This window comes from Lissotriton helveticus, chromosome 4_1, assembly GCF_964261635.1.
Source record: "Lissotriton helveticus chromosome 4_1, aLisHel1.1, whole genome shotgun sequence".
Lineage (NCBI taxonomy): Eukaryota > Metazoa > Chordata > Amphibia > Caudata > Salamandridae > Lissotriton > Lissotriton helveticus.
The window spans coordinates 1,825,987,737-1,826,003,986 of NC_136063.1; positions in this window are offsets into that span (position 1 = coordinate 1,825,987,737).

Genomic DNA, 16,250 nt, shown 5'->3' on the forward strand with positions numbered 1-16,250 from the left:
TGTCTCATGACCCTAACATCTCAAGAATTGAGGCTTTGCATTGGGTAGTAGCACAAAGTGCATTTGTATAATGGGGCATTCCATGGATGGTTTATTGGCATACCCACGCTGCCACCCAAGGATTTGACTCAAATCCTTATCTGAAAGCATTGACAGACAGAAATTTGCACCAACATTGTGTGCCTCCTCGAGGCAGGTGTAGTAAGGAAAAATGTATTTAATTTCTTCTTGTTCTGCCAACTATGCATGTGTGCTGCATTGTACAGCACACATATAAAGTGGGAACAGCCTGAAAGCATAGATTTTGTACTGGAAGGAAGCCCTTCAAGCACAAAACCTATGGTTCAGAAATGACACTCTTTGCTTTCTCTGATAAGGGTATATGCATTGGCACCTTGCTGCCAAAGGTTCACCGGTGCAAGGAGAGACAAATATTGCACCATTTCTTATTAGAAATGGTGCATTTTTTCTCTACCCCTTTGGCACAAGGAAGCGTAGCAAGTTTGGTGCAGTGTTGACTTGCGTCTAAGAATAGTAAATCTGGTGCTCATTCTCACACAATCTCAAACTCTACCTGTCGCCTGACAGTCACTCACTTTAACTCACATACGTGCTTACATGAACACAAACATGTTCTCACTCAGACGCATACCCTCTATCACTTAAACACACTCTCATGTGCAAGCACGCATAAAACCATTTTTACTACCTCAGATGCCACCATGGGTCCTAAATGTGCTTCATTTTGCATTATACTTGTACTGAATATTAGAATATTATTTGCTATTAATATAAATAAAAATCGGCAGACGATAAGGAATGGTGCGCCCTCCTCGTGTATTCTCTGCGCTAATTCTGCCACCTCTGAGGCCAGGAGTTGCAAAGCAGGTCGCAAAGGGCAAGCCACGTGTCACGCCTGCGACATCTGGTGACCCCTAAAACGTTCATATGATGATCCTCCTCCTCCTCTGCTTCCTCCTGTACATCTGGGGCCTTCGTTTCTCATTTTCTCTCCCGATGTCGCTGTCTCTGTGCCTGTCCTGGTTCTGAATGAGTACACGTGAGGCTGCCTACGTTGATGCACTTTGTAACATAGAGTGCATGTGACTCGGGGGCATTAACTTTTTTCTCCACAGCTGGGTGCTGAAAACGTCCACAGCAAACTTTCTCTTCCAGCAGAAGCCCTTGATGTGGTATGCACCACATCAACATTACTTTAATCATGGTGTGGTGAAGATTGCCCTTTCTGTTCTGTAGGTGCTCCCTTGGCTTCCTTTAGTGACCTGAGATGCCATTATGGTGATGGATGAAAAATATGTATATCTCTCTTAAAAGACAAAGTCAAAGGCTGAGAATGCTGTATCCTTGTCTTCGGGGCTTTAAAAAAATGTGTGGATTGTTCAGCAAATCAGAAGGCTTTGTAATTATTTGGTGTTTTTCAGATTTGCAGATTCTTTTTGACACCAATAGAAACAATGCCGTGTGTCTGGTGGCTTAGTGGACTAATGCGTTCAGTGTAAGGACCTGCGTTCAACCTAATGGTCACAGGTTCAAATCCTGGCAGGTCCACTCAGCCTTCAATCTTTCTGAGGTCAATAAAATGAGTACTGTTGGGCAACAGTAAACAGCTGTTATTCAGCACCAAGATACCCTTGGATGAAAGGGTGCTTTACAAATACACATAATGTCTGTCGTCTATCAAGAGAAGGAAGGCTGTACTTCTTTCTGTGACTCCGGCTTTAAAGTGTGATGAGGAAAAAAAATCCTTTTCGAAGTTTGAGGCCAGGAGTTTGCTAATAGGAATTTAAAACTTAGAGTGCAGTGATGCATTTTAAAATCTCGATGCTTGAAGAGTTTTGAGGTTGTAGTACCAGGAACTCGAATCATAACTTCAGGGCGTTTTCTTGATGTCACTGAGGATTTACAAATCCTTGGATTCTATTGTAAAGATTTCATTGCTTTATGTGACCGTATTATTCCACATTCAAATAGTTCTTGTCCTTATAATCCATATCACTATAGTCCTTGCTCCAGGAAATCCTCTGCATAGGAGGCGAGCTGCTTTTTTTGCTGTTTTTCCTTATTTGAGTATATACAACTTTCCCATCTTTAGCTATGGCTTCTGGACAGGATGAACAGCAATGGGAAAATTCAGAGCAAGCTGTTCAGGATAGCAGTGAAGATCAGGCCAAGGATACCAGGACTCCACCCTCGTCTATCATGTGGCATTTTTTATCCATCCCCACTAGAGAGAAAAACCATTGCAGAAATGTGTCACATGTACATTGTGTGACAGGAAACTCAGCCAAAGAAGTCGGGGTAAATAGTATTTGGAATATCATTGATGCACAAGCATCCTAAGGATTAGTATCTAAGACAATATGATAGAGCCAAAAGAAAGAGGGACTCTTCATTGTAGCATGCAAACCCTCCTGGACTAAACCTAGACCAGGAGAGAAAGGAGAGCGACACCTGCTTCACCACTATTGGCTTGCACTTCCTTGTTTGTTGAACAATGATCACCATTGGAGAACAGAGTGCACAAGCACAAATAAATCAATCCTTGTTGTTTTTCCATAACCAAAGTTCCAATTCCACTGTATGAGTTGTATTATCCTTTTAACAACAAGAAACTAAGAACACAAAATACTTTAAAAAATGTAAATAGTTATTTTTAGAACCAACTTTTATGGTTTTAAAATGTATAAAAATGTATATTGTTTGTTGCATATGTCAGTGAGTCTGAATGAGAGTCAATGCAGGTGATGGATATGAGAAGACATAGGAGAGTGAGACTATGCATCAGAGATGCTGTGACAAATTGCATGCAACACTTCAAGAGAATGGTAGTGATGGTAATGTGGAGGTTGCCTGCAGGGATTGATCTCCATTCTGAACCTTCCATCCAACCCACCATAGTCTGACAATACTTGATGCACAAGCCCAACCCATGCTTGGAAGTGGCCAAACCCTCCTGCACACAGCAGGAGACTGTGCACAGAGGGGGTGGGCCGCAAAGCCTTGCCTCTTTCAAAGCACTGGACCCCACCTTCCATGAGCGAATGCAAACACTGTGTGCAACCTTTGGATATGTGCAGGAAGGCGGGTGCAGGGCTTGGCCTCAAGCCTGGTCATCAGCCTGAACTATCTGTGGACTTCCAACTCCTGTTATGCATGGCTTTTGGCTGTGCGGCATTCGTGGGGTGTACGGCCTGAAAGCTGTGTGCAGCAGGGGTAGAGTGCAGGGCCTCTCCTTTGGCAAGGCCCTACACCCCACCTTCCGCAGGCATTTGCCTCCCAATGTACAAGGACTTTGCACAATGGGAGTTTGCTAAAAAGCCTGGCCTGGGGTCAAGGCCTGGCCTCTGGTCTGGCCCTGCAACCCACGCTCCACAGGTGTCTAACCCACATTGTGCAATGCCTTTGGCATTTGACTACCACACCAGGTAATTGAGAGGTGCCCAATCCCCTCTGAGCCCGGCCTTCTGACATGCGCAGTGGGCGTTTGCACAGGGACTGAAGGTAGTGCACAGCTGTCGTCCGAACCCTACCTCACATGACTTTCGGTTTTGTGCAGTCATGGTGGCCACGTGGCCTACGTCCCACCCTCCACAGATGTACGGACCCCGCTGATAATGGTCTGTAGATATTTTCATCCTCTGAGCTGGTGCCTTTCAACTTTGTCTTGTGCAGTGCACAAATATGATACACAGGTGTGTGCATACTATCTAGCAATGCATACATATTATACAGATGTGTGTGCATACTATCTAGCACCAGATTTTGTATTTGAAGCATACCCTTCAAGTACAATGTCCTATACCTAGTCAAAATCTGTATTTGTGCTCTACAGTGCAGGACACATGTGAGGAACATTTGAGGAAATGAAAACCTTTCTCCTTGCTAGCACTTGTTTAAAGAAGGTGTTATTTTATACATAAAACCATGTCTAGCCTGGTCTTGCTGATCTGCCCAAGTTTCACCAAAATAATGTTTCTTGATGTGAAGTAAACCAAAGTAACACAAAGCAACAAAAACACTATTTTCACAGGAAGCAAGGCAGCTTTCTAGGACAGGATCCCTTCTCCACTGAAAAGTAAAATCCTTTCAAGTCTATGCATTACTGTGCATCACTTTTCATGACTTTGCACCACTCAAAACTGTTAGTAAAACTGGCAATGAACATGCAGAAAATACTCTAGTGGGGTTAATGCACCTGTAGTACAACGTTGCAAAATCATATCTGGTTAGTATTTACTTAAAACTTCATAAATAAATTCCCCTGAAACTTGCACATGCCAAATCACAAGAGTGAAAAACGAATTTCGAAGCTTTTCAATACCAGGAGATGTAAGATTTAATAGTACATACCCAACCTTTAGTGGTGACCGATATGAAATAAAGTGGGAGTTAAAGGCTTGGCAAGGGTTTTTTGTGCCAAGTCGAATTGACAGTTTAAAACTGCATTCAGGCTACAAGGCTAGACTTGGGACGTTTTAAAGGGCTCCTCATGATGGTGGCACAGCAAGTGCGGCAGGTCCACTATTAATATTTAATTTACAGGCCTTGGTATATGGTATTCCATTTTTTAAGGAGTTATACGTACATTGAATGTGCCAATCAGGTGTAAGCCAATTTTACTATGTTTTTGGGAGTGAGCTCAATCACTTTGGTTATCAGTGGCAAAGAAACGGAGTCCTAAGGCCGACAAAAACACATTTACCAAAAATAGGACCAGTGAAGGAACAGGTTTGGGGTGACCCTGCAGGGCCAAGTCCAACAATTACTGCTTTAACTAATAAAATACATCACTCCGTTTCCATTTAATTAATATTGAAATTAAAATGGGAATGGTGCTTTTGGCACCTTTTCATGCCTCTACTTGACTGATTACACAAAACCTGCTGTGAACAACCCAAAGTAAATGTATTTTTTTAACTCTTCATATCTGCTGAATGCCACCAAAGTTACAAAATATGCTTTCCCTATTGAAACACTTACCTAACCATAACTATACTGGCCGTACTGCCAACCATCTTTCCCTCCCCTTTCTCTTCCTCTCTTTGCCTCGACTTTTTAGGACGCAGTAGGATAAATGTGTCCATCCTCTAAAAGAGCTCTCAATGAATTACATGTGACAGAATGTACACATAGAACTCAGTGTTCTATATCCGAACAAGAACTATAAAGTCTTAGGGATGTCAGAAGAACTATTATATTTAAAATGCTGATTATTTGATTTTCTGTTATGACTTGATTTTGGAAGGAAAGGACAGAATTGTCATCGTTTTCTCTACTCTGTAGTTTTAATGGCCCCTCAAGTTGAAAATTACTTAGGCTTTAAATTTTAGATATCATAAGCTAATGTGATCAATTTGACTGGAGTTATGAATAATATTTGCAAGTGTTTTGAATGTACCTTTTTGGTGTGGTTCACTATTGCGAAATATTATTTTGCATTGTATTTGCTCTGCAAAAAAGTGTAGTATTTCGTACCAGTCAGGAGCTCCATTTCAAGGTATTTTTTTAAAGCGTCAATCTTTCTTTTTCCAACCGTGAAATGTTACGGAAGAAGAGCGAAAAAATGCAAATAATGTAATACTATTGGCAATTAGTAGTCATTACATCTAAGTTGTGAAACGTCTGCCAATAATGGAATTTTTCGTCCATTAGGAGGAACTGTTCTTATGCTAAAACACTTCCTGAACAAGTTAATGAGTAATAGAAAATGTTTGTCAGGTTATACAAAAGAGACCGGAAAAAGAACAGACTTTTGCTAAATGAAAAATGTTCTTTGTAATGGCCTACTTTAACAAGTCATAAAGAGGACTTTCTGATAAAAAACTGAAGTTGTTTTTATAAAAAACATGAACACTATGTGTGCCAGGTGAAGAACAATCAAGAGAGCTACGATTCTGAAGGAGAAACTGCTGGATAACCAGTGTAGTGTATTGACACAGACAATATATGTTTATTTTGATTTGACAATAGTACAATCCCCCACATGCATCATTGTTGCCGTTTGCGATTCATTAATTGCGAAAATTAAGGAATCGCAATTTATGAATCGCAAACGGCAATGCATCAACAAATCGCAATTTATTTTGCGATTCCTTATTTTTCCTTATTTGCAATTCCCAATTTTGCGAATCGCAAATAAGGAATCCCATTACATTGATTCCTATGGGCCTAGAGGTCCATAGGAATCAATTGGAAGGCATTCTCATTTTGCAATTCGCAATTAAGAAATCGCAAAATGAGAATGCATTTTCAAGGGTGCAGGGGGGACCCCCCCTGCACCCCTGAAATTAAACTTTAAGTACATTTTTCACACACACATGCCCAAAGGGCATGTGTGTGTTTAAAATGAAACGTTCAAAAAGGCACTTTTGTGCATTTTTGAAAGTTTTCGTACATTAGCATGAAGTTTAACTTCATGTTAATTTACCACTTCCAAATTGCGATTTTTTACCTTAAAAAAAATCATGCATTGCATTTAAGAAAACGCAAAATTGCGATTTCTTAAATGCAATCACAATTTAATAAATCGCAAATAAATTGCGATTTCTTGAATTGCGAAATATGCAAAAAAGGTTAATGCATCCCAAATCTATGAATTGCATTCGCAAACGGCCGAATTTTGCGATTCGCACCGTTTGCGAATGCAATTCTGTTTGATGCATCTAGGCATATGTAACAGAACACTGATTGTTAATATCTTGTCTTTAGTGTCAGAAAGTTAAACAATTGCAACACTGTTTATTTAATTTATGCTTCACAGTGCATTTGTGGTTTACAGCTATAGTACGGCATGTGTCATTTATTGTTGACTTGGACTACAATGTGCTCATGTCTACTTCAGAAGGCTTACAGGTAGACAGCCATGAAAACGATATAGTAAGTTGCATGAGGAAAACAACATTTACAACGCGGTCATTACCACGTTACCTTTACCACATATCCATTACAATGCATATGCCTTTACCATGCATGTCTTTACCATGCAAATGTTTACCACGAATATACCTTTACAATGCATAGCTTTACAACAACAATTTAAGTACTTTATAGGTAAGCAAATTATATACCTATGTATATATATATATATATACACACATACATAGCTACATGTTCACTGCAAAAACCAAAGGTTACAGGGACGTTATAGTTAGACTCAGGTTTCACTCATGCAAAACCAGTTACATGCACACACACTTGCTTACACATACAGATACTAATACGTACTCAATCAACTATACTATCATTGACACAAGCACACAATCACCCATATAGCCACTCTCACATTCACTCACTCACCTATATAGTAACTCATATACCCCATCACCTATGTATACTGCCTTTCACATACCCGGTTACTCTCCCATATACCACTGACACATCCACTCACTCACCCACACAGCCATACACACACTCACTCACCCATACAGCCCCTCACACACACATTCACTAACCAAAGGCGCTCGGGGGGTAAACAGCTCTGTTCAGTCGAAGAGCCAGATTGAAGAGCCAGGTCTTGAGTGTCTTCCTGAAGATGCTCAGAAAGGGGGAGCATCTGATGTCAATCGCGAGCTCGCTCTAGGTCTTGGCCACGATGTAGGAGAAGGCCTTTCTGCCTGTTCTGGCTCTGTGGATGCATGGGGTTTCAGCGAGGTCGGTGGATCGGAGGTTTCTCTTTTTTACTTGGAAGGAGATTCTCTCGTTGAGGTATTGGGGTCTGGTGTTGTGGATGCATTTGAAGGTGTAGGTAAGTATCTTGAAGGGTACTCTCTTCTTGACGGGGAGCCTGTGGAGGTCTTGTAGATGTTGGGGGATGTGTTCTTTTTGAGGGACGCCGAGGACGAGTCTGACTGGGGTGTACTGAATGGTCTGGAGTTTGCGGAGCAGAGATTTATTGATTCCGGCATAGAGGGCATTTCTGTAGTCCAGCCTGCTGGTTATGAGTGTGTGAGAGACCTTTTGTCTTGATTCAAGGGGTATCCATTTGAAGGTCTTGCGAAGGATGCGGATGGTGTTGAAGCAGGTGGAGGCGAAACCGTTGACTTGACGGGTCATGGAGAGGAATGAGTCAAGTACGATTCCGGGTGTGGTTGGTGGGGGTGGGCAGGCTGCCAAGGGCGGTGGGCCACCACGTGTAGGCCCATGTGGTGGAGGGGGTTCCGAGTATGAGGACCTCTGTCTTTTCTGAGTTGAGCTTCAGGCAGCTGCTGCTCATCCAGGATGCGACATCCTTCATTCCTTCCTGGAAGCTGAGTCTGGTGGTGACCCGGTCATTGGTGAGGGAGAGGATGAGCTGGGTGTCATCGGCGTAGGAGACTATGTTGAGTCCATGCTGCCTGACGATGGCAGATAGGGGGCCATGTAGACGTTAAAGAGCGTAGGGCTGAGTGACGATCCTTGAGGCATTCCACTGTTGATCTCTGTGGGTACGGAGAGGAAGGGTAGTAGTCTGATACTTTGGGTCCTGCCAGTGAGGAAGGAGCGGAGCTTTCGAGGGTGGTTCCCCGTATGCCGGCATCCTGGAGTCTGGTGGTGAGTGTGCGGTGGGAGATGATGTTCAAAGGCTGCAGAGAGGTTGAGTAGGATCAAGGCCATGGTGTGGCATGGTCGAGGAGGGTGCGGATTTGCAGACGACACCCAGCTGTAAATGAAAATCTCCTCGCCTTACGACATCAAGTCACTCAACTGAACCTAATACAAAATCCTCAACTGACTTACCTTCAACCATCTCAAAGTAAACACCCTCAAAACAGAATTTCTTCTTATTTCCCCACCCAAGCAAGCACCCACCATTGAGGAATACATGAAAAATCTGTCTGCTCTCAACTGCACATCACATATCATAAACTCTCCGAAATCCTTGGGTATAGTTCTGGATAGGAACGCGAGCTTGCAGGACCCCATTAGTGCTTCTAACAAAGGAGCGAACTTCAAACTGAGCATCCTAAGGAAACTAAAACCTTTCCTTCCCCCTGATGACCTCAAGTCCACAGTACAAGCATTAGTCATCTCACGATTGGAATATGGCCGTGCAACACTTTGCGGTCTGCCTAAGTACAAGACTGCCCCTCGTAGAGCTCCATTGAATGCGGCCGCCAGGCTCGTCACAGGCTTCAAACAGTACAATCACATCTCCCCGACCTAAAACACTCAACTGTACCTTTCGAAGCAAGTATACACCTTAAACTTGCCTACATGACCAACAAAGCGATTCACTTCAACACACGTCTCTACCTCTTAAAAAAACTTGAGCTGTCGGGTGGTGCCCGTACCTCCAGGAGCTCTAGCATCCTCCTACTTAAACCAAAGAAATAAAAAAAAAAAAAAAACCTGTAACCGTTTCCTTCTCAGGAATCACCCCATGAATCTGGAACGCCCGTCTAACGGAAATGAGACTGATGCCATCAACAGTGTCCTTCAAAAAGGAAATGAAAGCACTACTGGTGAATACCTACCTGCCCTAAAGTCCAGTAGGGATACTGAGTCACCTTATATACTATCACGCGGATGACTTTCTCGCCTAATCCTACTGACTAATTCTTTTGCCCACAAATACATTATTATGTAAATATTGCTATTTTTGCCTATCCTGTTGTCACGTTATTATTGCTATTTTTGTCAATCATGTTATCACGTAACTATTGCTGTTTTTGTCTATTGCTCTGTTTCTGCCATGATTGCCGCTTCCCTTATGTGTTGCATCCCTCTGTAAAGCGCTCTGATACCCTCTAGGGTCATGTTATGTTGTGTATCGATTTAGACACCGCATATAGGTTTCCGACTTATGCCCTTATTTAGGCACAATTCACATTGCCCTTATTTAGGCATAGAAATCCAATCCTTATTCAGGCATTATCTATGCTAACCAAATACAGGCATGGCCACCTACATCCGTCTATCCACGTCACAAAGAGTTCTTGAAAAACCAGGCTCTTAAGCCTTTAGGACTTCTCCTTGCTTGGATTATTGATTTTCCAGTGAACTAATTTATTATGCATGAACATCCATTCCTTAGGGGTTCATTCATGACTTTCCTCTGCCCGACTTTTACGTCAATACTGGCATTCCTAAACACCTTCAAGGTATAAATATACCTTCACTTGCCATGTCAAGTCACGGCTGCATACTTGCACAGCTCGCCACAGCAAGTTCGGAAGGAATTTGAGTCCCCGCCTGACGCACTGACCAGACGTTGTCATCCTCCCCGCAGAGAATACAGCTCCAATGTTTCTGACTCCCCTTGCGGGGTGTTAGAGATCGAGACCCGTAAAGAGATTCCAACCTCTCTCATTCTAAGGTATGGAGCAAACTAGAACCTAGGGGGGCTTTTGGCAAATCTTGGCAACACCAATCCTAACTATAGCTAAACTAGACTATAGAAAAACAGCACCTACTTCTTACCTCATACTACACTTAGGTTAGGTACACTGGGGTAGAACTAGCTAGAAGCACCAGATGAGTATTCACATTTTAGCCTGTGTTATTTATGTATGTATTTTTATGAATATATGTCATAGCTACAAACCATGCTATTGCAGTATTATTTTATCTTACTGCTAACGCTGTACGTATTATACTTCACATTCTGTCTTATAATTGTAGAAGCTCATATCTTTTGCATGAGAAATAAGATTGTTCAATAAACCCTTTTTATTGAATCGTCCGTCTACCTATTTCTGTGTAAGCTCTGTAGAAACGAAGCATGCACGATTGACTGACAAAAACTGTTATCTATTGTTTCCACAATTCTGAGACTGTTCCGATTCTAAAGGGAAACACAGTTGTCATGTTTATGCGGTTGTCAGAAACTAATTCCTTCTTTTTTACTCAGAAGTTTCTAGTGACCTCTGAGTCAGCTGGCACACACAAGTAATTAAGTTTAATGTACTCGATAGAGACATACTGACCTCAGTCCTATGCCACAACTATAGTGTATATTATTCCAATGCGCAGAGCCTATCAGGGATATAGGAACTACACTACAGTTCGCACTATACAAAACTTGCTTAATCAATAAATAAATAAATAAATGTATTCTGTTGTGACGTGTAAGGTGGTCTCGTGCTGTGGTTACTGCGGAATCTGTATTGGCAGAGGTCGAGGATGGAGTTCTCTTCATGGAATGTTGTTAGGTAGGTGTTGACGGTCTTCTCTGTGACTTTGGCCACAAAGGGAAGGAGGGAAATGGGTTGGTAGTACTTGAGGTCCGAGGGGTCTGCCAAGGCTTTTTGAGGAAGGGCTTGACTTCTGCATGTTTACAGCCATTGGGGAAGGTGTTGGTTTTGAAGGTGGTGTTGATGGTACATCTTAGTTCTGGTGCGATGTCTGTGGCGGCTCTGTGGAAGATGTGCAGAGGGCAGGGGTCTCTGGGTGCTCCTGTGTGGATGCTTTTCATGGTTGATTCACTGTCTTCAGTGGTGGCTGGGGTCAAGGCAGAGATGGTGGGTATGCTAGCATTGCTAGAGTGGGGAGAGGTTTCAGAGTCCGGAGTTAGTTTGTGGAATTTGTAATCACCCACACACACAGACACTCAGACACCAATATAGGTACACAAACAACCAATCAATCGCTCTTACAGCCACTCACGTACCCACTGACACACACCCATACAAAGACTTACATACCAATTGACAGACAAATACAGACATTCACATTACCACTCACTCACCCATACAGTCACTGTGACACCAAATCACTCACTTATACAGTCAATCATGCACCCACCAAATTATCCATACAGGCACTCATATACCAGTGATTCACCAATATGTATAGATAGAGATGTAAGAACATCTATATCTTTGTACTACATATTATTTTGTTTCAGGTTGAATGTAGCATTCTTCACTTTATTCACATCCAGTGATTTTTTGGGATTTTGTGTGGGCACACCATTTACTAGAATAAGTGGTTCATCTATATCTCTCTGTACACCCACAGTTTCAATATTGTATTTAAAATCTAAAGGCAAATATACAGCTCTAGCCATTTGTAGCTTAGTTGGTGGTATTTTTCCTGTCTTTAGTTTCACACGAACTATCGCTTGAAATGGGTGTTAGATTATATCAGTATTGTTTCAGAAACGTTTAGATGACGAAGTTTCTCTAGAATTTCAAAAACTCTAACTTATTATGTATTGCTCTTGCAGGATTTTTGTTCACCTCTAATTTGTCATAGCAATACATGCAAATAATATACTGTGTTGACAAATCGAACTGTTTCTCCACATTGAAATAGACAGCAAATTCCTGCCACTTATATCCGTTATCTTGCTCATTTTTTTAGAGCAAATCTGCATTTAACATTTTTGTAGTGAGTGCGTTGACAGCATATATGAAGTTTGGTTTATCCGTAGAAACTTTGTAACCTTTATTTCTTTTGCAAACGTATAAGTACTAATATCTGTGTTCTGTTACACTACACCTAGACATAACAACTCCTCATTTTCTACATACTCTACTAGAGGACCAAATACACGGAATTAAATATCACCACAAACTTTTAACAAACCATGATACTATACCATACAAAGCGCTTGGTTTAATTGTCCTAAACACAATGGAGGAGTTTTTACATATTGAAGTTTTCTAACTAAAGTTCACATTTTATAATGATGAACAGCCAACTTTCAAGATTGGTGAAACATGCTTTTGCACATTTTCTTTGATAGACCAGCCAATGTGTGTTCTTGGAAATTAGTCCATTTCCTCACTTTGCATGGATCTAAACCTTGCAAGAGTGCCATTTTGTGCTTTATACTCTCACTTGGAAATTTCCTTAGAAAACCTTTTAATATGTCAATTGATTACTGGCGAAAACTACAATTATTACTGCAGTCCCATGTATACTCAGTGGCATACATATACTTTCCTTGTACCTCTTCAGGTTCCTCTTCGTCTACATTTCAAGGAACCATCTACTCTTTTGCACTGGGAGTACCATCTTTTACCTCATAGGCTAGTCTAGTTGTTTCAACTGCATGCACGTATGTGTTCCTTTGTCAGTAACTTTCTTCATTACAGAAAGCCTCAGTAGATGTATGTTTGGATTTTCCTTTGAAATTTTGGCGAAATTTGGCAAAAGTTACTTTAATATTACTTTTTTGGCATCTTTTCTTCATAGACAACACTGTTTTATCCAGTGTTCTCATTCTATTTAGTATCAGGATTAATACTTTATGCTTCAAGGCAAATGCTTTATCTACTGCACTTTCTTATGTGTTCTTTTTGCTTAAGTGCTGCTGTTCTTTTCTTATACTGCTTATATTTGCTACCAAATTCGATATTACCCTACTTTTAAAAATTCTTCTTCTAATATTTTTTAATTGTTTCTTCCTTGCCTGAGCTGTATTTTAGAACATTTTCCACATTGAACATGACTTACTCCTTTTAGTTTCTGAATTGTTTTAAGGCTCCCTTTTTATTAACATCTTTTTCCAAATTTTCCTTTTTTCCAAATACTGTTTTAAGAAACTTCTTAGTCATCTTACCAGCAGTTGTTTCCCCCCCCCTATGTTCTGTCCATGATATCCTTTTTTATGTCCGTTTTTGCAGTTAGTACTGTTTCTTCAGCTTTTTTCTCCTCTGTTCCTTTCTTGACATTGTAAATTGTTCTCTTTCAACACAAGTAGATATCCGAAAACCAAATACTGAATACATTTAACTGTAGATTATATACTATTACATTACATACCTAAAAAAAGTAAATATGTACATAATTCATTATATTGGTGTTTCGTTCCATTCAAGAGATATTAAACGTAATAGCTATATTCCCCCTCAAAGTACATATCTTATTTTTAAGCACAGAGCACCCTTCTCTGTCAGCTACCTACGGCCTGCAGTAGGGGTCACTTATATGTGGAAAAGGCTTGGCCGCAGGTTTTAAATGCCAACTCCACATTGCAGTAAAACTGTACACATACGCTCTGCAAAGACAACCCCCAGGACATGTTTAAAGGCCTACTTGTCTGGATGGGCAGCTAGAATTCTGAGTACCAGAGTACATAAGTAAGTGAGCATATCTGTCCCCCTATGCGTGTGTAACTGGATGTGTAGGTAACTATGTTGGCATACTATTGGCTCTCTTAACAAGTCTATTGGTCTCTAAATGTGGATGCAAGTGGCTGAATAAAGTGATTACTAGCTGTGTGAGTAAGTATTGCGGTATGTAACTGTGTGTGCATCTGGCTCTATTACTGCTGGATACATCTGTGCTGTGTGGGTGAGGGAGAGAATGTGTAAGTGCCTCTGTCGCTATGTGTCTGGCTGTGTGATTGGCCCTATGCTTTGGCAAATAGGTATGTGAGTCGCAGTATGGGTAGGAGACTGGAAGTATAACTGAGAGTATGGGAATGTAAGTGCGAGTGTGAGTTAGTGAAAGTTAAAAGCACATGTCTTACCTTTTAAGCACATAACGCCCTGCTGTAAGGCTTACCTTACGGACTACGTTACTGGTGACTAATATGTATTTGACAGGGAGTTAAAGGCCTGGCAATGGGTTATCAATGCCAAGGCGACCTGGCAATAAGACTGCACACTTAGGCTCAGCATTAGCAGGCCCAACACATATTTATAGGGTTACGTGTCTGGAAGGATGACTAGGAGTGTCACTATTTGAGTACATATAATAATGAGTATATCAGTTCCTCTGTGGGTGTGTCATTGGATCTGAGTTTGACTATGTCACTATATCATTAGCTTTCTTAGTAACTATACTGGTCTTTATATGTTTATGCAAGTGGCTGTATAGATTGCTGACTAGCTGCATTAGTGACTGTAGGGGTATGTAAAGGTGTGTGTGGAACTGACTTTGTTACTGCTGGATACATAAGTGCTGTGTGGGTGTGTAAGTGAATGTGTAAGTACTTCTGTTGCTGTGTGACTGGGTATATTTGTGGCTCTATGCTTTTGCATATAGGTATATGATTTGCAGTACGGGTAAGGGACTAGGGGCCTCATTTATGGAAACTAATGCATCCCTGCATGAAAACAGCAATGCAACAGTTTTCACCGCGCCCTCCTTGCGACATGATGGATGCATCATATTTACTGATTAATGCCTCGTGTCGGAAGGAGTTAGAGATACGTCAGTATTTCTTATGTATCTGTAGGTGCAAAAATTACGCATTGCTGGGGTGTGTCTGAAAAGAGACGCAACTCCAGCAATGTGTTCTTTCTCATGGGGCTGTGAGGCAGGCATACAATATTGAGGCAATGTTATCCTAGAAGTGACACACTGAAATCTCATAGATTTCAATGCGCCACTTCAACTAGGCTTTTTGCAAGCCACACCCACCCTGCATACATTATTCCTGGTGCAGGTATATTGTGGCGCAGGGGTTTACAAAGTGAAGCATCTGCCTAGATTAGTCCTGGGCGGAAAACTATGCTACGCTTGCGTACTTTGCGCAACTACTAGTACAATCATTGCCAACAGCATTTCCCTACCACACTGCGCAGTTAGCAGAAGTATGCGAACTATGCCCAGGGTTAGCCTAGATGCGTCACTTTGTAAACAGGGCACAACATGGCGATCTTTTTACGTCACTGGTACGTCAGAAAAAGTGACGCACCGGCCGCGTAAAGGTGACGCAAGGGCTCATAAATAAGTGTCTATATATGTATAACTGGGTGCATGGATCTGTATGTGCGCATGTAACTCAATAAAACTTCAAAGTACAGGTCTTACCTGTGTATGTGTCCCTGTCACTGTCTGCCTCAGTGTTTGAGTGGCTCTATGCTTTTGTAAATAGGTATTTTAGTTGCAGTATGGGTGGGAGACTAGAAGTATAACTGGCTGTATGGCTACTAAGTGTGCATGTAGCTCACTGAAGCTTTAAGGTACGTGTTACCTTTTAAACACATATCACCCTGCCTATGGCCTACCTGCAGCGTACCTTAGGGGTGACTTACATGTAGTAGAGGGGGTGTTTAAGACTTGGCAAGAGGTTTTAAATATGAAGTCAGCCTGGCAGTACATCTTCACCCCCACAGGCTTTGCACTAACAGACCTGAGACATATTTAGGGTCTTACTTGCCTGGATTGGTGACCTGGTAGTGTGAGTGTGGCATTGGATATGTAAGTAACCATGTCAGTATATGACTGGCTCTCCTAGTAACTCTATGGATCTGTAAATGGGCCTCTAAGTGTCTGTATGGATAGTTTACTGGCTGTCTTAATGACATCACTGATGACATCACTGATGACATCTCAAATGACATCACTGATAA